This window comes from Scyliorhinus torazame, chromosome 3 (assembly GCF_047496885.1).
Source record: "Scyliorhinus torazame isolate Kashiwa2021f chromosome 3, sScyTor2.1, whole genome shotgun sequence".
NCBI lineage: Eukaryota > Metazoa > Chordata > Chondrichthyes > Carcharhiniformes > Scyliorhinidae > Scyliorhinus > Scyliorhinus torazame.
This window is the reverse complement of record NC_092709.1, coordinates 272,844,672-272,871,420: the sequence shown is the minus strand read 5'-3', so window position 1 is coordinate 272,871,420 and position 26,749 is coordinate 272,844,672.

Below are 26,749 nucleotides of genomic sequence, written 5' to 3'. Positions count from 1 at the left end.
CGTCATGGCCCGGTGCCATGGCCACTGAAGCTACCCATGCCTCGAGCTGCATGCGTTAAACTGTCAAACACTGTGCATTTTCTGTTTCCCCCCACCCCCAAGTAGGAGAAGGTCGCTCATAATCGTCGTGAGTGTGAGAAGACTGGAGGGGGAATTGCCAGACCTGTGGCCCCTCACCGCAGCGGAACAGATGGCATGGACATAGTCAGTGGGCCTGGAGAAAGGGCAGTCGGCATGGCGGAGGCCGCTGTGTTGCGGTTCCTCATGGCACGTGTGTCGCTGCCCCCCCCCACTCCCCTCCCCACCACCACTACAACCAACACCACTCCTACACACAACCTCTCTCCCCCCACACATCCCCACCAACCCCATTCCCACCCGGCCCGCAGTCCAACTATGCATCTTGTCTTGTGTCTTGCAGGTAATCCTGGTGATGGTGCAGGCCCTTCTGGTGTCCCCCGCACCCGACCCCAACTGGAACCACTACCCCAGGTGTCGAGGACACATTCAGCAACAGGAGCCCTCAACTCACATCACGTGACATCAACTTCCCATCACAGCAGTGCCCAACATCTTCCACCATCCCAGAGACACTCAGCTTGGTTGGGAACTTTGGTGAAAAAGGCTCCTCGGGTACTACCTAGTGCACACCACACATCTCCTGCGGTACAACAAGTGGAGGCAGGAACCACTCAGGGGGCGGACAGTCGGAGGGTGGCTTGAACCCTGGCACTTGCTGCCGTTCAGACGGGTTTCTGGCTTCTGGTAAGGATGGTCCCATCGATTGTGGAGAAGCAGTCTCAGAGCCAGCGACGATATGAGGGGTTGTCGGCAAGCATTTAGCACCTGCAGGTGCAGTTGAAAGAGTCCAACCACGTGCAAGAGCAGGAGGTTCTGCCGATCATGTGTGCAACCCAAGCCAACATCGCACTTGTCCGCGGTGGAAGCCTTGGCGGCGAAGGTTTCGGCTATGGGTCAGGATGTCCAAAGCCTGCGAACATCGATGCAGACAGTGACCGAGGCGCAGGAAAGGGCTACACTATCACAGACAGCCATGTACCAGAACCACCTGGACATTGCAGCGGCACTCCAGAGTGTGGCCCAGTCATAGCGGGCCGTGGCTGAGAGCATCGGCAGCAATGCCCGGGTGCTGACCGGTGTGGCACAGACCCAGAAGGTGGTGGCACAGTCACAACGTGATGTGGCACAGTCCCAGATGGTCCACTCCCTGTGCTCCATGGCCGCGAGCATGGAGACCCTGGTCGAGACGAGAATGAGCCTCCAGGAGTGGCAGGGTCAGGTGGAGGGGAAACCCCAGCGGGTAGCTCCACGTGAACCCTCATTCGATGGAGTAATCCGGGGGCCATTGGGAATGCCGAGGGAGGTGGAGGTGATGGGGCTAGTGCCGGTGACCCCCGCGGGGAAGGTGCAGCACCTCTGACGCCCCCTCCAGTCCCTGGTGCATCACATGGACAGCAGGCAGAATAGGGCGGCACCACGCCTGCTGGGACACCGGAGCATCAGCCCGGGCCATCCGGGCCCGGTGACCCCAGAAGATGGCTGCAAAAGGGGACCCACATCACAAGGCGGGAATTACAGCAGGCCGCCTCCACTCCTGAAGTACTGCCTGGGGATCCACCTCGACATAGTGTTCGGGCCCGTGAGGCCAGAAAGGTAGACACCAGTTCGGTTGGCATGGGTGCAGCACATAAGATAGCGATAGGGGCCAGGACACTAACCTGTACATATATTTTCAGAATAGACACATGTTCACCACCACGTTCTAACCTGCCTCGGTGCTCTGGCAGAAGAGTGTGAGGGATAGGCTCAGCTGGCTGCAGAGCTGGGGGTGGAGGTGGTGCTGGGTGATGTCAGGGAGGCTTGGGCCATGGATGCCAGTGCAGACAGCAATCCCATGCTGGAGCACCAAAGATCATCACAGAGCTGGTAGTCATCATCCTCCATCCCATGGGTCACACCCGCTGTTCCTGCCATGTCAAGGCCCGTACCCCTTCATGAGGCAGGTAGGAATCATGGAGGGGGTTGCGGAGGTGGGGGAGGGGGGGAGGTTGGCGCAAGGGGGTGTTCATGAGGGTAGTGGACGAGGAGTGGGAGGTGGTACAGGGGGGTTTGGCTATGATGTCTGTGCCACTGACCCCTTGTCCTGCCCATCTCTGCCCTCCCCTGCACCCTCCTCATCAGGCGAGGACCGGCATTCATCGTCCTCCTCCAGCATGTCGTCCCTCTGCTGTGTGATGATGTCGAGGACGCAGCAGGCCACCATTATGTGGGGGATACGCAGAGCGCTATGCTGGCTGGCCCCTCCAGAGCGGTCCAAGCACCTGAGCTGCATCCGGAGGATGCCGAAATACCGCTTGCTCACGCCCCTGGTCGCTGCGTGGACATCGTTGCAGCGGTTCACCAGGATGGTCTGTGGATTCTAGATGGGCGTCATCAGCCACAGCAGCAGCTGATAACCTCTGTCATCCAGGATACAACTCCCCAGCTGGGGGTTGGTGCGCCTCGAAGATGTCAGGAACCGTCCAGAGTGCCAGGATGAAGGCGTCGTGCACACTGCCCGGGGATCGGGTGCAGACGTGCAAGATGTGCATCTCATGGTCACACAGCAGCCAGACATTCATTGAGTGGAACTCCTTTTGGTATGTGAAAACCGGTCTGTAATACGCTGGTGCTCAGAGGGCGACATGCATCTTACCGATCACCCCCTGAACCCCAGGCTTCTCGGCGATGCAGTGAAGCCCGCTGGCCAGGCAGCCTGGTCCACATTGAAATTGATGTATCGTGGCGACTGGGCATATTCGGGCCTCCATGATGGTATGAATGCACCTGTGCACCTGTGAGATCCCAGACAGCTTCCCGCTCGGCCTGGAAGGACCCTTGGCATAAACTTTCAGGATTACCCCCACCTTGACACCCACCGGTGTGTGTCCGTCCCCATTCCCCCACGGTGCCAGGTGCATCATAATATGGCAGATATGTCGCACTGTTCCCCGACTCAGCCAGAGTGTTCGGCGGCATGCCCGATCCAGTAAGCCTCGAGTGACAGGTGCTGCAAGTACACAAGAGGCCTCATGCGGTGCCTCCTTCCCACCTGCTCCTCGGCCTATTAGGCGGTCGGCTCTCCATCCTCACCAGCTGCATTCTGTTCCATGCAGACTCTGCTGCTGCATGGTCCCCCTAATCGAGGCACTCCAGCTCGTACAACTGCTGTGTATCCCCCTGGGCGACCAGGAGGAAGTCATGTTAACATGGTGTGTACCCCCATGCCCAACCAGGTCCAATGGGCTACATAGTGGCCCTGGTTTGCACCTGACACTGCCCAATCGTGTCCTCCTCCTCCCCCTTTTCCCCCATCTCTGCAATCCGCCTTGCACCGTGGGGGCCTCTGTTCCTGGCGCCCGTCCCTGCTGCCAGAGATACTGTCGGCTGACGCTAATCTCCGCGGGCAGCGGTACACTCCCTGGTCCCCTTCTGGCACCCCCCTGTTGGGGCTTCTGTGGCCGTTGCCCTTGAAAGGGCCGTGTGATACACTGCCGGCGGATGGTAGCTGGTTGGGAGGGGGTTAGTATGGTGGAGGTGGGGTGCAGGTGTGGTGCATGGGGATTGGGTTTTCATGGGGTGTTGGGTTCACCCGTACAGCCGGTGGCACTCTGCAGAACCATGGGCCACAGTGGGTGGTCAGTGGGGTGTGCTGCAAAATGACTGCTTGCAGGCCACGGTCAAGGTGGTCTGTGCCTGAACGACCCCTACATGTCCTCCCTCCTCTCACTCTATCATCATCCACAGCGGCCGTTTCCTGATTTTTAAAAGCACAAGTGAACCTCGCCATCGGGAATTCCTCCCAGTGGAGGTGGAAGATCGCGGACGCCCCGGAGAATATAGGGTCAGACTCACTAATGATGCGTGAACCTTTACTGTATGTACAGAGTGGAATGCATTGGCTCCACGGTTGAGGCACTGGAGAATTACCATTTGGCGTGAACTCGGCGCCGGCCACGATTTTGGCTTCACGATTGATTCTCCACCCAATCGCCATTCCTGATTTCGGAGTTGGCCGATGGAGAATCCCACCCTCATTGTTTTGGCCTCAAGTACCAGTGTGATAACGAATTCCACAAGCTCACCACTCCCTGGGTGAAATAAATTCTTATCTCTGTCCCAAATGGTCTACTCTGTGTCCTCAGAATGTGAATCCTGATTCTGGACACACCTACCATCGGGAACATCTTTTTTACATCTCCCCTTCTAGACCTGTCAGAATTTTACAGGTTTCCATGAGAACCCCTCATACTTCTGAACTCCAGCAATTACAATCCTAACCAACTCAGTCTCTCCACATACTTCAGCCATCCCAGGAATCAGTCTGGTAAAAATATGCTGCACTCCCTCGAGAGCAAGAACATCCTTCCTCAGATAAGGAGACCAAAACTGCATGCAATATTCCTAGTGTAACCTCACCAAGGCCCGGTATAATTGCAGCAAGGCATATCTGCTCCTGTACTCGAATCCTCTCATGATGAAGGTGAACATTCCATTTGCCTTCTTTAGCACGTACACGCTTACCTTCAGAGACTGGTGTACCAGGACACCCTGGTCTCATTGTACATTCCCCTCTCCTAATTTATGATCAATCAGATAATAGTCTGCTTTCCCGTTTTTTGGGACCAAAGTGGATAACCTTGCATTCATCCCAATTATACTGCATCTGCCATTCATTTGCCCACTCACTCAACCTGTCCAAATAAGACAGTAAAGGTTGCTGCATCTGACAAAATAACCACACAAATGTCAGCAAATTTGGAGACACAGGGTTGGAAGATATACTGTGCAGTATTATGATAAAAACCCTTAATGCTATTCTATCAAATTCCGACATTGGGCTGGATTTTCTTGGGATGGCAGGTGCACCAATGACAGGCCGAGAGGCTGGGAGCACCCCCACCTTGACGCCTTTTGGGAAAATCCAGCTGCATTTCAGGCCCATGGGGAAGTTAATGTTCTTGTCTAATTAAATGTCAGGAGCCTGTTTCTAAGAGTTGCCAGCCAGTCGGAGGGCTGGCAGGTCTTCAGTCTCAGCAGCGCCACCGGAAGCGATGGCCAGTGTTTGCATTACATACAACTGTGAGGACATGGCGATGGATGCTGGTCTCAAAACAAGTTCAGTGGGGTATTGGTAGTGTCAATCAGGCAGGCTCCAGGAAGAAAAGGGAATGATTGTTGTATGCGTCGTAAATTAGTAGCGATGGTGGGAAGAAGTTCTTAATCGATCACTTAAATTGCACAAATAGTCTCTGGCCGGGAGGGCTCATCTCTAAATTCCCTGCCATTGGTGAAATGTTGTGATGGCTGGAAGATGATGGACACTCCAAACCCCAACTCCCCTCACCCTTTCACAGATCTCTTCCTCTTAGCCCAAACATTAGAGTGCTGGTAAAATCCTGCCCATCATCTTGTTTATTTACAATGATCGTTAGATTGTGTTGCACAGAATAATTTTCAGACTATAATGACAAAAAGCACAATGCACCACTCAAATATGATATGCGCATAAACAAAGATTCACTGGGCTGTGATAATGTTTTCCTCTCAGAAGTACCAAGGAACTACCAGTCTGTGACACCCTTTAAAATAAGTTTCAGGAAAGCTATTCAACTTTATTCTGCTGGATAGGATTGCAGTAATTAAAATGTAAATGGTTCAGGAAGGAAAGACCATGGAAAAAATTAACAATATCAAAGAGAAAGTGAGGACTACATAAATGTCAGTGTTTTGATTGACATAGTTGATTTTGAAAGTAAAACAGCATAGAACATAGAACATAGAACAATACAGCGCAGTACAGGCCCTTCGGCCCACGATGCTGCACCGAAACAAAAGCCATCTAACCTATACGATGCCATTATCATCCATATGTTTATCCAATAAACTTTTAAATGCCCTCAATGTTGGCGAGTTCACTACTGTAGCAGGTAGGGCATTCCACGGCCTCACTACTCTTTGCGTAAAGAACCTACCTCTGACCTCTGTCCTATATCTATTACCCCTCAGTTTAAAGCTATGTCCCCTCGTGCCAGCCATATCCATCCGCGGGAGAAGGCTCTCACTGTCCACCCTATCCAACCCCCTGATCATTTTGTATGCCTCTATTAAGTCTCCTCTTAACCTTCTTCTCTCCAACGAAAACAACCTCAAGTCCATCAGCCTTTCCTCATAAGATTTTCCCTCCATACCAGGCAACATCCTGGTGAATCTCCTCTGCACCCGCTCCAAAGCCTCCACGTCCTTCCTATAATGCGGTGACCAGAACTGTACGCAATACTCCAAATGCGGCCGTACCAGAGTTCTGTACAGCTGCAACATGACCTCCCGACTCCGGAACTCAATCCCTCTACCAATAAAGGCCAACACTCCATAGGCCTTCTTCACAACCCTATCAACCTGGGTGGCAACTTTCAGGGATCTATGTACATGGACACCTAGATCCCTCTGCTCATCCACACTTTCAAGAACTTTACCATTAGCCAAATAGTCCGCATTCCTGTTATTCCTTCCAAAGTGAATCACCTCACACTTCTCTACATTAAACTCCATTTGCCACCTCTCAGCCCAGCTCTGCAGCTTATCTATATCCCTCTGTAACCTGCTACATCCTTCCACACTATCGACAACACCACCGACTTTAGTATCATCTGCAAATTTACTCACCCACCCTTCTGCGCCTTCCTCTAGGTCATTGATAAAAATGACAAACAGCAACGGCCCCAGAACAGATCCTTGTGGTACTCCACTTGTGACTGTACTCCATTCTGAACATTTCCCATCAACCACCACCCTCTGTCTTCTTTCAGCTAGCCAATTTCTGATCCACATCTCTAAATCACCCTCAATCCCCAGCCTCCGTATTTTTTGCAATAGCCTACCGTGGGGAACCTTATCAAATGCTTTGCTGAAATCCATATACACCACATCAACTGCTCTACCCTCGTCTACCTGTTCAGTCACCTTCTCAAAGAACTCAATAAGGTTTGTGAGGCATGACCTACCCTTCACAAAGCCATGCTGACTATCCCTGATCATATTATTCCTATCTAGATGATTATAAATCTTGGCTCTTATAATCCCCTCCAAGACTTTACCCACTACAGACGTGAGGATCACCGGTCTATCGTTGCCGGGGTTGTCTCTGCTCCCCTTTTTGAACAAAGGGACCACATTTGCTGTCCTCCAGTCCTCTGGCACTGGACTGCATCTGAAATAACAATAAACGTTTTGTCAACTGTATATGTGTGAGAGAAGGTATTACTCCATTAAAAAGCAGAGTGCCAAACTGAAACCTGTGGATCCTGGGAATTGAGCAAAAGCAAGGTCATTTAAAAGTTATTTCATATTTAACTTTTGAGGGAGTGAGAAAGTTGTCTAAATTAGATACAGCAGTGTTAACTGGGACACTACGAATTGGAGTTCTCTACTCACTGGAATTTTGGATGTTCCCCGAAAACAAATCATTACACTACCACCTGGAAGCAATTGTAAAGTTATCCAGAACCAAGGGTGGGGGGGTGGGGGGGGATCACAGCCGAAGGATACGGTGTAGACCATTCAGGACTGAGATAAAGAGAAATTCCTTAACCCAGGTTTCAGTTTTAAGGTGCAGGTGCCTCAGTTATGGCTTGTACTTATGAAGACCATAAGACCATGAGACATAGGAGCAGAATTCGGCCACTCGGCCCATCGAGTCTGCTCCGCCATTCAATCATGGTTGATATGTTTCTCAACCAAATTCTCCTGCCTTCTCCCCATAACCCCTGATCCTTTTATTAATCAAGAACCTATCTAGCTAAAGGATTGTCCCTCCAGTCTGAGATTGTGCCCTCGGGTTCTAGTTTTTCCTACAAGTGGAAACATCCTCCCCACGTCCACTCTATCTATGTCTCTCAAGCATCTTGTAATTTTCAATAAGATCCCCCCTCAGCTTTCAAAACTCCAAGGGGTACAGACTCAGAGTCCTCAACAATAATCGATTGGTAATTGGAACTCTCCATCCACTGGCATTTTGGGTTAACCAGCACCAACCATTCCTGGTGGCACTGGCTGCCCTGTGACTCACCCTCCAGGACCTTCGGGGGAAGGGAATCCCTGCTGGCGTTGACAGACTCCAGGAGCCTTCCAAGGTCTGCATCACCGAAGCATGGAAGTGGTCATCTCAATGCCTTGGCTCCAAGCTGAGTGGGGTTGGCTGTGCATGTGCTGCTCTACCTTGTTAGCGGGGGCTGACGAGCGCGGTTCCCGTGAATTGGCGAGCGAGGCTTGATTTGCGATTTGAAGCCCGTGGGGACTCCTTAAGTGAATTGATTAATGTTGGATTGTGGCAACGGTCTCACCGGACTGAGGGTAAGGATGCGCGTGGCAGATCCTACTTGCTACCACACTGAAAAACATTTTCATTGAATTGCATCCATTTATTGAAGAAAGCGAGATTGATCTACACTTCCCATTGTCTATACCACTGATAATAAGGGAGGGCTGGACTTCCATGGTCTCGACAGATGTGGCTGCGACTCCTGTCAGTTTGCTGAGAACAGACTAGTATTTTTCTTTAAAATGGGGGTTAGCGGTGCTCATTGTTGGGTTTCAGTCTGCTTTGGAGAGCTGCCGTGGGTGAAGGGGAAAGTAAAGAATATCTAAGTTGCTGCAGGAATGGCATGTTCAGCAACTAATAGCACTGTACCTTGCCAGGAAAAGGCAAATCTCTGGACTATGACTGTACCTACATGACTGTACCTCAAGACCAACCGCAATATTGTCATCAAACCAACAGACAAAGGAAGGGCCACCGTCATACTGAACAGAACGGACTACTGCAAAGAAGTGGACTGCCAACTCAACAACCAGGAACATGACAAACAGTTACCCGCAGATCCAACCAAGGAACATATCCACCAACTCAACAGACTGATCAAGACCTTGGATCCAGACCTTCAGAGCCCCCTACGTGCTCTCATCCCACGTACTCCCCGCATTGGAGGTCTCTACTGCCTCCCGGAAATACACAAGGCCAACACACCAGGCCGTCCTATCGTTTCAGGCAATGGGACCCTGTGTGAGAACCTCTCTGGCTACATCGAGGGCATCTTGAAACCCATCGTACAAGGTACGCCCAGCTTCTGTCGCAACACGACGGACTTCCTACAGAAACTCAGCACCCATGGACCAGTTGAACCAGGAACATTCCTCGTCACAATGGACGTCTCGGCACTCTTCACCAGCATCCCCCATGACGACGACATTGCTGCAACAGCCTCAGTATTCAACACTGACAACTGCCAATCTCCAGACGCAATTCTGCAACTCATCCGCTTCAGTCTGGATCACAACGTCTTCACCTTCGACAACAAGTTCTTCATCCAGATGCACGGAACAGCCATGGGGACCAAGTTCGCACCCCAATACGCCAACATCTTCATGCACAAGTTTGAACAAGACCTCCTCACCGCACAGGACCATCAACCGACGTTATACACCAGATACATCGATGACATTTTTTTCCTTTAGACCCACGGCGAAGAATCACTGAAACGACTACACGATGACATTAATAAGTTCCATCCAACCATCAGACTCACCATGGACTACTCTCCAAAATCAGTTGCATTCTTGGACACACCCATCTCCATCAAGGACGGTCACCTCAGCACTTCGCTTTACCGCAAGCCCACGGATAACCGCACGATGCTCCACTTCTCCAGCTTCCACCCTAAACATATTAAAGAAGCTATCCCCTATGGACAAGCCCTCCGTATATACAGGATCTGCTCAGAAGAGGAGGAGCGTGACAGACATCTACAGATACTGAAAGATGCCCTCGTACGAACGGGATATGGCGCTCGACTCATCGACAGTTCAACGCGCCACAGCAAATAAAACGCACCGACTTCCTCAGAAGACAAACACGGGACACAACCGATAGAGTACCTTTCATCGTCCAGTACTTTCCCGGAGCGGAGAAACTACGGCATCTTCTTCGCAATCTTCAACACGTCATCGATGAAGATGAACATCTTGCCAAGGTCATCCCCACACCCCCACTACTTGCCTTCAAACAAACGCGCAACCTCAAACAAACCATTGTTTGTAGCAAACTACCCAGCCTTCAGAACAATGGCCACGACACCACACAACCCTGCCATGGCAATCTCTACAAGACATGCCAGATCACCGACATGGATACCACCATTACACGGGAGAACACCACCCACCAGGTACGCGGTACATACTCGTGCGACTCGGCCAACGTTGTCTACCTCACACGCTGCAGGAAAGGATGTCCCGAAGCGTGGTACATTGGCGAGACCATGCAGACGCTGTGACAACGAATGAACGGACATCGCGCGGCAATCACCAGGCAGGAATGTTCCCTTCCAGTCGGGGAACACTTCAGCTGTCAAGGGCATCCAGCCTCTGATCTCCGGGTAAGCGTTCTCCAAGGCGGCCTTCAGGATGCGCGACAACGCAGAATCGCCGAGCAGAAACTTATAGCTAAGTTCCGCACACATCAGTGCGGCCTCAACCAGGACCTGGGATTCATGTTGCATTACATTCACCCCCCACCATCTGGCCTGGGCTTGCGAAACCCTACCAGCTGTCCTGGCTTGAGACAATTCACACCTCTTTAACCTGGGGTTACCCCTATCTCTGGATATGTAAACACTTAATTAACTGCAAATACTCGCATTCTTAGCATTGTCTTGCATCTTTGAATTTGTCTATATATATGTTTCTGGAACATACCTCTTCATTCACCTGAGGAAGGAGCAGCGCTCCGAAAGCTAGTGTTTGAAACAAACCTGTTGGACTTTAACCTGGTGTTGTAAGACTTCGTACTGTGCTCACCCCAGTCCAACACCGTGTAGCGCACAAAGACTCCGTGAGACGAATAGAGTGAAGTCGATGAGGCTTTATTAAGCATGTCTGTTCCCCCGCAGCTCAATAGTAGACTGGCCTGCGGGGGATGACTCCGGCTTCTTATACTCCGCCTTCAGGGTGGAGCTAGAGGTCAACGGCCAACCAGGACCCGGGATCTGTCAGCCAATGACATTAGGGCTTCCAGTCCCACATGACCCCCAATACATACTACCACATTCACCCCTTGTCAAAAATGAACCCGGCGGGGTGATGCTTCGTATGGTGGTAAGGGTTTACAGGGCTGGTCCTGGGAGGAAAAAAAACATTCACATGGCAATACAGTATTGTACAATTTTGTCCTATTTCAACTATTTACAGAGGGTATAGGGAGAAAAGCAAAATGTTCTTGTGAAAAGTCCATATTTTGATTTAGATCGACGCCACGAGTCGGTCGGGCGGTCTGGTCGTCCGTGTCGATCGCCTCGGCCCCGGTGGTGGTGGTGGTGCTTGTACCGGTGTTGTCGTTTCCGGGAGCCTTGCGGTTTCAGCTTGGGCTTTATTCTTGGTCGGGCCTGAGGGGAGGGGAACCGATCCTCCTGGGAAGGGGGAGGTCGCGGGGTGCGGCGGTGGCAGGAAGGGGGGGGGGGTTGTGTGAATGGTGTCGGGGGGTGTGTGTGTTGCCGGCGGGTGCCAGATCCCGCAGGGAGACCGTGTCCTGTCGGCCGTCGGGGTACTCCATGTAAGCGTACTGCGGGTTCGCGTGGAGGAGGTGAACCCTTTCGACCAACGGGTCCGCCTTATGTGCCCGCACATGCTTTCGGAGCAAGATGGGTCCTGGGGCCGCCAGCCAGGTCGGCAGCGACGTTCAAGAGGAGGACCTCCTAGGGAAGACAAGGAGACGCTCATGAGGCGTTTGATTAGTGCTCGTACATAATAACGACCGGATGGAGAGGAGAGCGTCCGGGAGGACCTCCTGCCACCGTGAAACTGGGAGGTCCCTGGACCGTAGGGCCAGTAGGACAGCCTTCCAGACCGTGCCGTTCTCCCTCTCCACTTGCCCGTTCCCCCGGGGGTTGTAGCTGGTCGTCCTGCTTGAGGCTATGCCTTTACTGAGCAGGAACTGGCGCAGCTCGTCACTCATGAAAGAGGGACCCCCTATCGCTGTGGACGTATGCGGGGTAACCGAACAGTGTGAAGATGCTGTTCAGGGCTTTAATGACTGTGGCCGCGGTCATGTCAGAGCAGGGAATGGCAAAAGGGAAGCGGGAGTATTCGTCCACCACATTAAGAAAATATGCGTTGCGGTCGGTGGAGGGGAGGGGCTCTTTGAAATCGAGACTGAGGCGTTCAAAGGGGCGGGAAGCCTTAATCAGGTGCGCTCCATCCGGCCTGAAAAAATGCGGTTTGCATTCCGCGCAGATGTGGCAGTCCCTTGTGACTGTACGGACCTCTTCTAAAGATTATGGGAGATTGCGGGACTTGATGAAGTGGAAAAACCGAGTGACCCCTGGGTGGCAGAGGTCCTCGTGGAGGGTTTGGAGGCGGTTAATTTGTGCGTTGGCACATGTGCCGCGGGATAGGGCATCGGACGGCTCGTTCAGCTTTCCGGGACGATACAAAATCTCATAGTTGAAGGTGGAGAGCTCGATCCTCCACCTTAAGATCTTGTCGTTTTTGATTTTGCCCCGCTGTGCATTATCGAACATGAAGGCTACCGACCGTTGGTCCGTGAGGAGAGTGAATCTCCTGCCGGCCAGGTAATGCCTCCAATGTCGCACAGCTTCCACTATGGCTTGGGCTTCCTTTTCCACTGAGGAGTGGCGGATTTCTGAGGTGTGGAGGGTCCGGGAGAAAAAGGCCACGGGTCTGCCCGCTTGGTTAAGGGTGGCCGCTAGAGCTACGTCGGAGGCGTCGCTCTCGACCTGGAAGGGGAGGGACTCGTCGATGGCGCGCATCGTGGCCTTTGCGATATCCGCTTTGATGTGGCTGAAGGCCTGGCAAGCCTCTGTCGACAGAGGGAAGGTCGTGGTCTGTATTAGGGGGCGGGCCTTGTCTGCGTACTGGGGGACCCACTGGGCGTAGTATGAAAAGAACCCCAGGCAGCGTTTCAGGGCTTTTGGGCAGTGCGGGAGGGGAAATTCCATGAGGGCGCGCATACGTTCGGTGTCGGGGCCTATTATCCCATTGCGCACTACGTAGCCCAGAATGGCTAGCCGATTGGTGCTAAAAACGCACTTGTCCTCGTTGTGCGTGAGGTTCAAGGCTTTGGCGGTCTGGAGGAATTTTTGGAGGTTGGCGTCGTGGTCCTGCTGGTCGTGGCCGCAGATGGTTACATTGTCGAGATACGGGAACGTGGCCTGCAACCCATGTTGATCAACCATTCGGTCCATCTCCCGTTGGAAGACCGAGACCCCATTTGTGACGCCAAAAGGGACCCTTAGGAAATGGTATAATCGCCCGTCTGCCTCGAAGGCTGTGTACTTGCGGTCACTTGGGTGGATGGAGAGCTGATGGTAGGCGGACTTGAGGTCCACGGTGGAGAAGACTTTATATTGGGCAATCCGATTGACCATGTCGGATATGCGGGGGAGAGGGTACGCGTCTAGTTGTGTGTACCTGTTGATGGTCTGGCTATTGTCTATGACCATCCTTTGTTTCTCCCCTGTCTTCACTACTACCACCTGCGCTCTCCAGGGACTATTGCTGGCCTGGATTATGCCCTCCTTTAGTAGCCGCTGGACTTGTGACCGAATGAAGGTCCGGTCCTGGGCGCTGTACCATCTGCTCCTAGTGGCGACGTGTTTGCAATGTGGGGTGAGGTTCGCAAACAAGGACGGGGGTTGCACCTTGAGGGTTGCGAGGCCGCAGATAGTGAGTGGGGGTATTGGGCCGCCGAATTTGAACGTAAGGCTCTGTAGATTGCATTGGAAATCTAATCCCAGCAAGGTGGGGGCACAGAGTTGGGGAAGGACGTTTAGTTTGTAGTTTTTGAACTCCCTCCCCTGCACCGTTAGGGTAACTGTGCAGAATCCTTGGATCTGTACGGAGTGGGATCCTGCAGCTAGGGAAATCTTTTGTGCGCTGGGGTAGGTGGTCAAGGAACAGCGTCTTACCGTATCGGGGTGGATAAAGCTCTCCGTGCTCCCGGAGTCGATTAGGCATGGCGTCTCGTGGCTGTTTATTAGCACCGTTGTCGTCGTCGTCTGGAGTGTCCGGGGCCCAGCTTGATCGAGCGTAATTGAAGCGAGACGTGGTTGTAGTAGTGGAGTGGGGTCCGTTGTTGCCGTCCAAGATGGCGTCGGGGATGGACAAAATGGCCACCCCCATACATCGCACGTGGCTGGGGGGTCACAAGATGGCGGCGGGGGTGGACAAAATGGCCGCCCCCACGCGTCGTATAGGTCTGGGGCAGTCCAAGATGGCGGCGCCCTTCCTCCCCTCGTTGTGGCCAGGACCCAAAATGGCGGCGTCTGCGGGTCGCACATGGGGCGCTGGGGGGGCTGGGAGCGCTAGGACCGCGCGGAGCTCCCTCACCGGGGACAGCGGTGGTCGGGACCCAAGTTGGTGGCGCCAGCGGGTCAGACGTGGGGCACGGGGTGGGGGTTAGGGTGGGCGTTAGGGACGCGCAAAACTCCCGCTTCTCCGTGGAGAGTGGTGGCCGGGACCCAAAGCGGTTGCGCCGGCGGGTAATATATGGGGTGCGGGGAGGGGGGTTGGAGAGCGTAAGTGGCGTGCAGGGCTCCCTGTTCTCCCGGGACCGCGGTGGTCGGGACCCAGAGCGGCTGCGCCTGCGGGTCGTACATGGTGTGCTGGGGGGGTTGGGGCGCGTAAACGGCTTGCAGGGCTCCCTGTTCTCCCGGGACAGCGGCGACCTCGTGGGACCGGCACACAACCGCGTAATGGCCCTTTTTCCCGCAGCTCTTGCAGATAGCTGCGCGGGCCAGGCAGCGCTGTCGGGGGTGTTTCGCCTGGCCGCAGAAATAACAGCGGGCGTCCCCGGTGCAACTCGGCGTTTGGACCGCGCAAGCCTGTGGGGCGTCCGGGGGGGGGTGGGTTTGTCGCGACGGGTACGTACGGAGCCCAATGGGCTGCCGCGCGGTCGGAGCCGTAGGCGCGGGTATTACGCGCGGCCACGTCTAGGGAGGCTGCTAGGGCCCGGGCCTCTGAGAGTCCTAGCGACTCTCTTTCTAGAAGTCTTTGGCGGATTTGGGAGGAATTCATACCTGCCACAAAAGCATCGCGCATTAACATGTCCGTGTGTTCATTTGCGTTCACCGAAGGGCAGCTGCAGGCTCGTCCCAAAATCAGCAGCGCGGCGTAGAATTCGTCCATCGATTCTCCGGGACCTTGCCGTCTCGTCGCGAGCTGGTAGCGAGCGTAGATTTTGTTAACTGGGGCGACATAGAGACTTTTCAGTGCTGCGACCGCCGTCTGGAAATCGTCCGAGTCTTCGATGAGGGAGAAGATCTCCGTGCTCACCCTCGAGTGCAGGGCCTGTAGTTTTTGGTCTTCTGTGACCCAGCCGGTGGTCTATCTGAGGTAGGCCTCGAAGCAAGTCTGCCAGTGCTTGAAGGCTGCTGCCGCGTTCACTGTGTGGGGGCAGATCCTCAGGCATTCCGGAATGATCCTGAGCTCCATAGTCCTTTTTAGGCACGCTTAATAAATTGTAGCGCACAAAGACTCCGTGAGACGAATAGAGTGAAGTCGATGAGGCTTTATTAAGCGTGTCTGTTCCCCCGCAGCTCAATTGTAGACTGGCCTGCGGGGTAGGACTCCGGCTTCTTATACTCCGCCTTCAGGGCAGAGCTAGAGGTCAACGGCCAACCAGGACCCGGGATCTGTCAGCCAATGACATTAGGGCTTCCAGTCCCACATGACCCCCAATACATACTACCACACACCGGCATCTCCACATCATGTACCTACATGAAGTAGTAGTAGGAGAATGTGGGTCAGTCATTGATTTTTAGGCGCAAAAGCTGTTTATTTGGCAGACACAGACACAATAGGCCTGCACAGCGTCCTTCAGCACAGTAAATATTCTGTACGGAATTCTCTGTCGGCCGACAGCGGAATCGGGAAACGTGATTGGAGAATCCGTTACAACGCTGATATTGTGGCGGGCGCCGGTTGCACGCCAAATCACAATTCTCCGTCAACTCGACAGAGGCGTCAATGTGTTCCTGAACGCATGTACAGTAAATGCTGTTGGCATATCAGTAGCAGGCTTGACCTAGTATTCGCTGTCGTTTCTGTGTCTCACTGCCACCTTTGGGGCGAATTCCCAACGGCGAAATTCACTTGTGCCTTTAAAACCGGTGAAACTTAGCGCATTGGCTGCTGAGGGAGAGAGAGGGGGATGGAAAGTCTCCAACATCGCCATAATTTGCTGACAGTTGTGCCGCTGGTCAGGCGAGCTTCTGCCAGGGCCGATGTGAGTCATGTGGGGTGGTCAGAAGATAGGCTATGGGGTCAGGGCGGACAGGCACAAAACACCATTGTGTTGGCCTGCAAGGCAGCCAGTCGGCTGCGCATTCTGCTGCCTGCCCACTGCGAACACAGAGCAATAGGTCGTATGGATGTTCCCTCACACCAGACCCCTAGATGCCCTCTGGCCCCAGCTGATCCATCAGCGGGATGGATGCGCTCCAGCGCAACCAGTGTCAGCTTGTTGGCTGGGATATGTGTGTGTGGGGAATGGAGTGCTAATATGCGTTGCAGCTTGTCAGCCTCGTGCCAATCACGGACCTGATGAATCTTGCACCATTCCTCATTGCAATCAATTGTGTTCCACGTGGCACCGGTGCTAGCTCTTCCACAGTCGCTGAATCTGACAAGGTGCGACGCCAGTTTTGTTGTCACGGAACTCCACGAATCCTGCCCCGGCATCAAGAGTTAGGGTGGAATTCTCCTGTCGATGGCGCCGAAATCGTGTTCGGCGAACGGCCGGAGAATCAACGTTCGCGCCACAATCGGGGGCGGTGCCGCTTTTACGATGCTCCGCCTCCTCCGCACGCCATATTGACGGCCTCAGGACACTGCCTGAGGCTCTCCCCCCGATGCTCCACCCCTGATCAGCTGAGTTCCCGATGGCGTGGGTCTCTCATGCTATTACTTGTCGGGAACTCGGAGTGGTGACTGCAGACTCAGTCCAGTGCCGCCACAGTCGGGGGAGAGACGATCCGCGGGCAGGGGGGACTTTGGCAGGGGCTGGGGCACTATTGGGGGTGGTCCGGGGATTGTGGCAGGCCAAAGAGAGGCACTATTTGGCAGGCCGGGTCCTGCACGGTTGGCGCCATGTTGCATGGCGCGGCTGCTGTAGGACGCCGCCGTGCATATGCGCGACCATGGACCCGGCAATTCTCCAGCTGTATTGGCAGCTAGAGCCTGGTGCTCTACCCTGCCTGCCTACTAGTCCCCCACCAAACGGAGAATTGGTGGCCGTTTTGCGCCAAATTTTCAGACATAGCCTGAAAATCAGAGGATCAAGCCCCTAGTCTCAGGAGAATCGGAGAACCAGTTATCTATGTTTCTATATTTTTAATTTTGATTCATTCACAATTATTATTACATTCCCTGTGATAAATGTTTTTCAAAAGGTCTTAACAATGCTATGTATCTCTTATGTACGGGCATTATCTACCTCTACATCATTATTGTTATCACAATGTTGGTGGAAAATGTGATGTAAGGTATTATTCCATCATCTCCGCCTGCTTTGATTATTCCTGTTGTTTTCTTCTGTGGCTGAAGAAATGTAGCCGGAAGATTGATATGGGCTAGTAACTGATTGTAACATCAGAGGAAAACACTCTCTGTGAGGTTTTTGAAGCCTTCTTTGAGACTGTGTATGAACTATGGTCATACAGTTGATATGGAATTGTATTATCCACAGGGTTTCACAATGTTTGCTATTAGTGATTAACTGGAACATTCAGGAATCGCAGAAACAAAAAAACAGAGGAAAGCTACAAATGGAAACTATTCAAGTTTATGAGTTGGGTTGGTCTGGACACCCTTGCGACTCCTAATGTATGTGAATTGATCATCCACACTGTTGCTCATGACAAAATAAAAGTGAACTTTAATTCAGGGGATTACAGCAACTGATTAGACCCAGGTTTTCAACTGAGTTCCACTTTCAGTTGGATTTCTGAATTAAGAGGAAAAGAAAAGTACTGCACGCAACTGGAGATCGCCTTTGAAGGAGATAGATGAGTCAAATCTCAACAGTTGAAGAGGGCAGCGGTAAACCTCAATCGCAAGGAAAACAAGACAGGATATTGAAAAGATGGCTCAGCTGTTAACAACCGTTTCACATTTTGCAAAAAGTTTAAATTCAACTGCAGTATAATAGGGTTCATGAAATAAATTGCAGACAGAGTTCTCAGACACAGATTCCTCCAACACTGCATCAAAATATCTATTATTAACATGCAAGCTTAGATTCCAATTCTTAATTCTCTTCCTGCACCTAGTGGAGAACTAAGGCAGACTTTTGTATGTTTCCTTCGCGAGTAATTCCTGAACAGGTTGCTAGTCTGACGCCAAAGGCTTATAGCTTGAGGGACAGCATTCCCCACCAAGCATGGCTGGCCAAGATTCTCCCACACTCTTACCGCCAGCCATTGGCGCGTTGGAAGGGATTTGCAGGTTGACACTCAACTTGTTTGGCTACATGAATGCACCTTCCTTGGCCATCATGTCCTGGGGTGTGGCTCGACCCCAGAACTTCTGGGTCAGAGGCAGTAATGCTACCCACTGCACCACAAGACTTCCAAGCTTAGATAGGAGATGCTAATATTCAATCATGAAAGGGATTGCATGAAACCATGATCTTGTCTAGAAACAATGTTGACATTAGTGTTTTTTTACAGTAGGAGGTCACTGCAGAATGGTCAGTTTTCATCTTCGGTGATCACTCACTAATGAGTATGATTGTCCACTTAAGAAACTCTGTATTACTGGTCATGAGTTCTGTGGGTTCTTGCGTGGCTGATGGGCCCATTCCAGAGCCATATCTTCAACTGCACACTTGACAAGTGTTTCTGGCATGTGGGATCAGTCCTTGGACTCCAGATTGCTGATATTCCTTTCTCAGACTCCTTTTCTGGGCCTCCTCTTTCCATTGCGTGTCCTCAAAGAGATGTGTTCCTTCAATCAGGAGGCTCCTTCAAGTCAGTCTCTTCTGAGCAAGCCAATATTGCATTTCCTGAGTTAAGCCTTCAGGGTGTCTTTGAAGGGCGTCCTTTGTCCTCCCCTGTTATGGAAGCCTTCCTTGAATTGAGCAAAGAAGATGTGCTTTGGAAGTCAGGACTCTGATATCCTAAGCACATGGCCGGCCCAGCAGAGTTGGTTTCAGATGATCATGGCCTCGATGCTGATTCTCTTGGCTCCTTCCAGGACACTGATGTGACTCAGCTTTTCCTCGCCTATACCTCAAGCACCAAAGAGCAACACTGCCACTGCTACTCTGGTGAGATGAAATAACTGTGAACAGATCAGCATCAAATTTGGGACCTTGCTGATCTCTGTGGCACTTAGTGTAAAAAATATTGCATTCATCCACTAAGCCAACAGCAGACCGTCAACCCTAAATTTCCTAAATGACACAAACTAAAAAGCTTGCAAGTGCAGCTCTCTCAACATTTATAAACAATCCTGGCAAATCATTTAACAGAAACACAACTTTGTTACAGAATAAGGGAGCAAACCTTCTCTGCCCTTTTCCTCTTGCACAGCGCTGTGAGTTGCATAGGCATTTATCGAAAGTCTAAGCACATAACACTGTAAATGCTGGTTGAAACCTGCACTATTTGGCAGGTTTAAAAAAAAAGATTGAAGTGCTTTTGATCTCAATTCGTGCAGAAAGAAATCAGCCTCTGCTCACTCACTAATAGATGTTATAGAACCTTCTGAAACAGACTGTGTGACAATTTAACACAAGACTACCAGCTAGTGATGAACTCTCTGTTGATCCACTGAAAAATATGCTGAGAGTTGATAAAACGGTTATTTTTACTGAATATGAGTGTGCTATTGCTACTAAAAATAAAGAGGCCTCTAAAAGGTAATATCCCTCAAAAGAAATATTCACAGAAGACTGCCTTTCCATTTAATGACAAATCATCATGAGATTACGGCAAGCGTCTATCTTGGCAGCACCTCATCAGATGGTCTGGTTCTGTGATATTGAGTGTAGATTATAAGTCAGATGGGTGCCAGGGTTGACAATATTATTGGACAGCTGTTGCTGTTTCAAAGCCAATACAGTTATCCATAAATAATAAAATGAAGCAAATTATGTTTATGGACCCTTATAATACAATTGCAAAATGATGGAGCAAATCACCAAGGCTGAAGATTATTGATGACTGGAGAAAACAGGGAATACGATGTTATTAAGCAACGTCAGAGATAGATATCGATACTTAATAAAACTCAGTTATTGGTTTATGGGCTCCAGGAGAAAGGGTTCACGCTGTTGACCTTTTGTTTCTCTTTTAATTTGCTGGAGGTGCAGATTCTATGAATAAAACATTGGTCCACTTAAGTTATAAGCCAATGTTTTCTCTCTTTTTCATGTTGACAGCCTGCAAGGCACACACTGATGCTTCTCTACAACGAGGTTTGGTCGCTAACACTGTGCAATGGAAAGCAAAGTAATGTTTATATTCAAATGTTGTACAGTGCAAGCTGTTGTATCTTCAATACATTTTTAAAGGGTTTCAAACAAGAACTTGCTCGTGACAAACACTACTTCACATAAGGCTCTTATTGCAGATAAAATGATATGTTTATTAATAGGAAAAATGATGCTTTGAAAGGTGCTTTGATACTGCAATAAACATTCATCTGAATTTTCTGAATAAGCAAATCTCAGAACTGGTCCTTGCTCTGGTAAATCTGAATGTTTTATTTGATTTTTACAACTTTGCTTCGGATATCCATTAATTATGTGTTTGTATCACTTTGCTACAAAGGTAATAAATGTGGCTCGAACTGCCATAATGTGAGAAAGACATTACGAAATGGGGGTGCTATACAAACCATGGGCAGCATTCTCCTTCCAGTGACAGGGGATTGCGAAGCACGATCAGGCGGAGACTAGCACGTCAGCTGAAAATTGAGGCCGGCAATGGGCGCTGAAAGGAATGTGATGCTCCGGTGCCTCGACAAGGGCGTGAATGCATTCTACTCCGCACGTACAATAAGCATTGTTGGCACATCATTAATGAGCCAGTATTCTGTATTTTCTGGGGCTCTCACAATGCTCTGTCTCCGCCAGGAGGAAGTACCGATGGCAAGGTTGACTTGTGGTATTTAAATCGGAAACCAGGCGTCGTGGCTGCTGAGGGAGAGATTGGAGGTAGGACATGATCCCAAAGACACAGCTGCTGCCTGACAGTCCTTCCACTGAAGGGCTGGCTGGGGGAGGTGGGGTTGTCTGCCAGGGCGAGGGAGAGTAGCGAGTGGTGACCAGAGAATGGACCATGGGGTTGGTGTGGTGTGTGTCCCCGGGACTGGGGTGTCCAGGCATGCAGCTGCAGTTCCGCGGCCTGTAAGGCAGTCACCTTACTGCGCATGTCATTGACCACCCATCGTGGCCATGGTGGACCACCCACTCCCATGTCCACCCTCCTTGCACCATCCACCCCTGCACCCGCACCTGTAATCCCCTCCGTGCTTCCGACCTGCCTCACTACGTCATGCAGTTCCAGGGTTGGAAGCATCAATGGGTCTGGTCCATGGGATGGAGGATGATGGCGACCTGCTCTGCAATGAGCTGTGGTGCTCTGCATCGTTCAACACAGTCTGACTCCTGCCCATGGCAGCACTTTCCACTCTCCGCCTTGGTGATCCCTGCATGGCCATTCAGACACACTGCCCCACCGAACCCTTGAAGTGGTGAAGGTGGGGACAGGGTCTGGGATGGGGGTGGAGAGGAAGAGGGGCTAGGTCAGGTACTGGGGCGATGTGCGGTGGCTGACCCGGGGGGAGACTTGGCCTATGTCCACATCCAATGGCCACCCATCCCTCTGCAGCCAACCCAGCCCATCCCTCATGCCCTTCTGACAGGGCACCGAAGCAGGTTGGAACCTTTGTGAACATGTGTTTATTGTGCACAGGTGTGCATATTTCTATAGGTTTGTTCCCCAGCCCATAACGCTATCGTGTGTGCTGCACCTGTGCCAAATTAACTGGTGTTTACTGTTCTGGTCTTAAAGTTCGCTATGTTTAGTTGGTTCCCCAGGTGGTACACCAGGGGTGGTGGTGGCCTATTGTGATTCCCGCCATGTGACCTGGGTCCCCCCTCCCCTTTGGCATTCATCCTCCGGAGCGATCAGGCCTGGATGGGCCCGGCCGTCTCTCGAGTGTCCCAGGCATTGTGGTGCCGTCCTGTTCTGCCGGCTGCTCATTAGATACACCAGAGACAGGATAATAATAATAATCTTTATTGTCAGAAGTAGGCATTACCTACTTCTGAAGTTACTGTGAAAAGCCCCTAGTTGCCACATTCCAGCACCCGTTCGGGTACACAGAGGGAGAATTCAGAATTACCTAACAGCACGTCTTTGGGGACTTGTGGTGGGAAACCGGAGACCCGGAGGAAACCCACGCAGACACGGGGGGAACGTACAGATTCCGCACAGACAGTGACTCAAGCCAGGAATCGAACCTGGGAGCCTGGCGCTGTGAAGCAACAGTGCTAACCACTGTGCTACCGTGCCACCCACATGGAGGGGGAGAGGTGCGGGGGGGGGGGGGGGGGGCGTGTAGGTGGATGTCTGAGTCTCTGGTGTTTCGGCACCTGCTCTGCAAAGGTCACCAACACGGGCTCCATCATCTCATCCTCCCTCGGGGTGCCGATTGTCCCTGGGCTACTCCTTGGGAACGGGGTGAGGCTGGAGCGGACTCTGGAGGCTCCCCCACCACCTAGTGCTGCCAATCCTTGAGACCTGCTCTTGTCTCGACGAGGGTCTCAATGCTCGCAGCCATGGAACACAGGGACTGAGCCACCTTCCTTGGAATTGTGCCACGTCCCTCTGTGACTGGCTCAGGTCAGCCAATGCCCAGGTAATGCCATCAAAACCTGCAGCCATGACCCACTGTGACTGTCCAACCTCTCGCGTTCTACTGCATTGCCCAGATGGCCCTCGTACATAACTGCCTGTGACAGACCTGCACTGTCATGTGCCTCAGCCACAGCCTGCACACAGTGTCCCACGCTTTGGACCTCTAGACCCATGGCTGATACCTTCACTCCCAAGGCCTCCACTGTGGACGACACCCACTCAGTGTTGGCCTGGGTGGCATGTATCGTCGGCATCACTTCCTGTGTTCAGGGTACCTGGCCATGGTGGGCGGTATGGGTGTTGCCATGTGGTGCAGGGTGAGGTGTTAACAAGGCGGGTAGGGTTTGGTTGCCCTCTGGGGAGCGGGGGGGTGGGGGGTGGTGGGGGGTTGTGGGTGTGTGGTACAGGGTTTGGCGCCAGGGGCACAGTACTGGTTATTCACTCTGGCCGCCCTGAGGAGGCTGTGAATCTTTTACAGCACTGCTGGCCAGTCCTGGAGGTGAGGTCCATGGTGCTCACGACCATTGCCACCTGCTCCCAAGCCCAGTGCACGGCAGCAGGTGGCAGGCACCTTTCTATCCCGAGGAGATTGTTCTCCTCCATGGCATCCAGCAAGGTCTTGAAGTCCACATTTGCAAAACGGGTTGCCGCTCTTCGGGGTGCCACCTTCTTAACTGGAATGAGTTGTGTGGGGAATGCAGTACTTATATGCAGCCTGTCAGCCTCTCGAGTGCCAATTCCGACCCTGACAAATCGGATACCGTTTTGAATTGGAATTGCACCAGTTCCAGGTGGCACCGTTGCTAGCATTGCCACCTGAAAAGCATTGCCAACTGAACTTGCCAGTTACTGAATAGAAAATTGAAACATTTCCTTGTTGTGGTTTTATCATAACTATCAGCATCACAAGGGTTAATGTAGTGTCAAGAATTGCCACTAGAGGGAGCTGCAGATACAACTATATAAAGCAGTGTATGGGAGCCTTAGGGGAGGAGTGTATGCAGGAGATAGCTATTGAAGATCGTAAGAGTTAGTGTGAGAAGGTTAGATTATAGTTTATATCAGTAGCGAGATTAGCAATAGACGAGTGGAGTTAGATATTATTGATTAATTCTGTATTCTAAAAGACGAAGTGTCGAAACCCAGTTTAATAGTGTAAATAAAATCATAGCTGTGTTTAAGTGTAAGCTATACTGTGGTCTTTGTGGAACACTATGCCAACAATTCTACATCAGCAACACAAAGAACACCACACTTATCCCAATCACTTCACAGCTGGACATGGAATTCAGATGTTAGCAAGATCATGTTTTTGTATGCTCTCTCCGACCGTAGGTCAAATGACCTATGACACCACCACTTGAAGAATGGCCATTTAAGTAAGGTACTGGAAGGTCCAAGGTCAGAATGAGTCAACACTTTCAGGAGGGATGTCAGGTAAAATTGGAGGTGAAGATAAAAGCTGAATTTTGGACATGATTTACTGGCCACGTCCCATCCGAATGGGGGCGTGACATGGCCAGAAGATGCTGGGAGAGGCCTCTTCTGGGATTTACTCGATTCGCCACACTTCATGAGATCGAACGGAATTTCCAGAGACATCGCAACCTGGATCTATGGGTGGGTGGGATCTATATTTGATAAATCTGCATATTGGAGTGAGTAGCTGGTCTCACTCTAATATGCAGTTGACCTGATTTACCCGAGGCATTGGGATCTAATCCCTTTGCCTCGATGACCTTAGGTGAGCGGCGTTCAGCACTGGTCCCCACAAACGGGATCCACGCAGACTGGCATTTGGGGGGATCTCTCAGGGGATCTGAGGCCTGTAGCCACTTAAAATGGCCACTCCCGATTCAAAAGGGCGAACAGCAAAGGCTGATGGGAAAGTCAGCCAACAAGACAAAAACCAGCAGCTGCAGGTTGGCTGTGTATTTACCTCTGGCAAGGCCAGACAATATCGATACCAGCAACCATCAGCATAACAAAACACCAGCCATCTGCATACTAATGAGCAATCCCCGGGAACAATAAGCAACATTTAGACACACAAAGCAAAATCATACTCTTCGGCGCCAGCAGGAGCCTACACAAAAGGAGGTGAACGACCACCTCAAGACCACCCATCGATCAGGGAACCGCTCCAGCATTGGAGAAAATCGAACCAAGCGATTGGAACAAAGTCCAATCACTTGGGACCAGGTACAGGGTCTGCCCCGAAAGGCGGGAAGCCCCTGGGGACTATAAGAATTGAGCCCCAAGTTCAAATCAGAAAAATACTTTTCACTGTACCTCGGTACACGTGACAATAAACAAATCCAATCCAATCCAATCCATCCAATCCAAATCGCTCTCTTCTTCAATCCTTCGCTCTCTTCACCGCTCTCTTCTTCCTGCCCGGGTCACCCAGCAAAAGGAACCAACATTGACCGTGACCGGTGCAGTGACTCCAGTGATCATCGGAATCGTAAGTCTTAATTCAATGCTCACTACGAGATAGGCGCTCCTAGCTACCAATCCGTACCAACTTTGTATCCCGCAGGCTCAGAACCCGAACGAAAGGCCATTTGTTCCCCTGATCTGGTGGGCCAGTCCAAAGTTAAGTATAGGCCTGTTAGTTGTAGAAGTAGCTTAGACGTAGAATTTGTGCATGAGTAGCGATTACTGTGTATAATAAATGTGCTTTGATTTAAATCTTACTAATCGGTGTATTGGATTATTGATCATTACTCGGACTTGAACCTTGTGGCGGTATCATAAAGATACCTGGCGACTCGAGAACAAAGGTAATAAAACAGAGCAATTAAACTAAGGCAAAGTTAGCAACATTACTTGGCGACATCCTGATGGGACCCGATCTAAAAGTGGAAAACCACTCCGGGAGAACCCAGAATTTGAATTAGAGATCCAATTGGAAACGGAAAACCACAAGTGTTCAAGCAGTTCTGATCAATACTCATAACTTCGGAAGTGTGTGTATGCATGCGTAACTAACAGGGCGATAAGGTAAAACTGATAGATTTTTTGTTGCGACAAAACTGTCAGAAGTTTGTATATCGGAAAGTAGCGAAAGCCGTACCCGTATTTACAGCACCGCCTTAATACCGCTGTCCCAAATTTGAAGAGCAGCATTCGGATTAAAACCCCTGTCCCAAAATTTGAAGAGCAGCATTCGGATAGGAAAGATGGCAATGCAGGCAATGCAACGCCTCATGAACCCAGAGGAATTTGCGGTCGCAGCGACCAGCAGCAGTAGAGTGGGACAATGTCCCATTTGGGAGGAAGAGATCAGGAAATATCTCAAAGGGAAAGGATGGCCCCTTTGGAATGAATTCTGTGACAACGAGGAATCAGGCCCCGGGAGTATAGGACATACTTGGTGGGAGAACCTGAGCGAGATCCACAAAAAGAGCTTAGCGAAAGCTTGCAAGCCAATGGCAATCGTGTCCTGCTTGGCACAATTGCGAGGCACAGAGGAGGTCGTTAGGACGCTCCGGAAAGAAGTTGAGAGCATACATCGAATGAGTAAGGTAGATGTAAGCGAGGTAGAAAAGGAGAATTGGATTTGAGAAGGAAGATGGCAGCAAAAGATGGAGAGGTGGAGGATGCCAAAAGGGCGCACCAGTCTTGTCTGGCACACTTAAGCAGCTTCCAGTCTCAATACGAAAAGACCTATCAAGACACGCAACGTGCAGTCCTGGTACGTGAAGAAACAGAAAAGCAGGTAGAGGCATTACAGAGACAGTGTA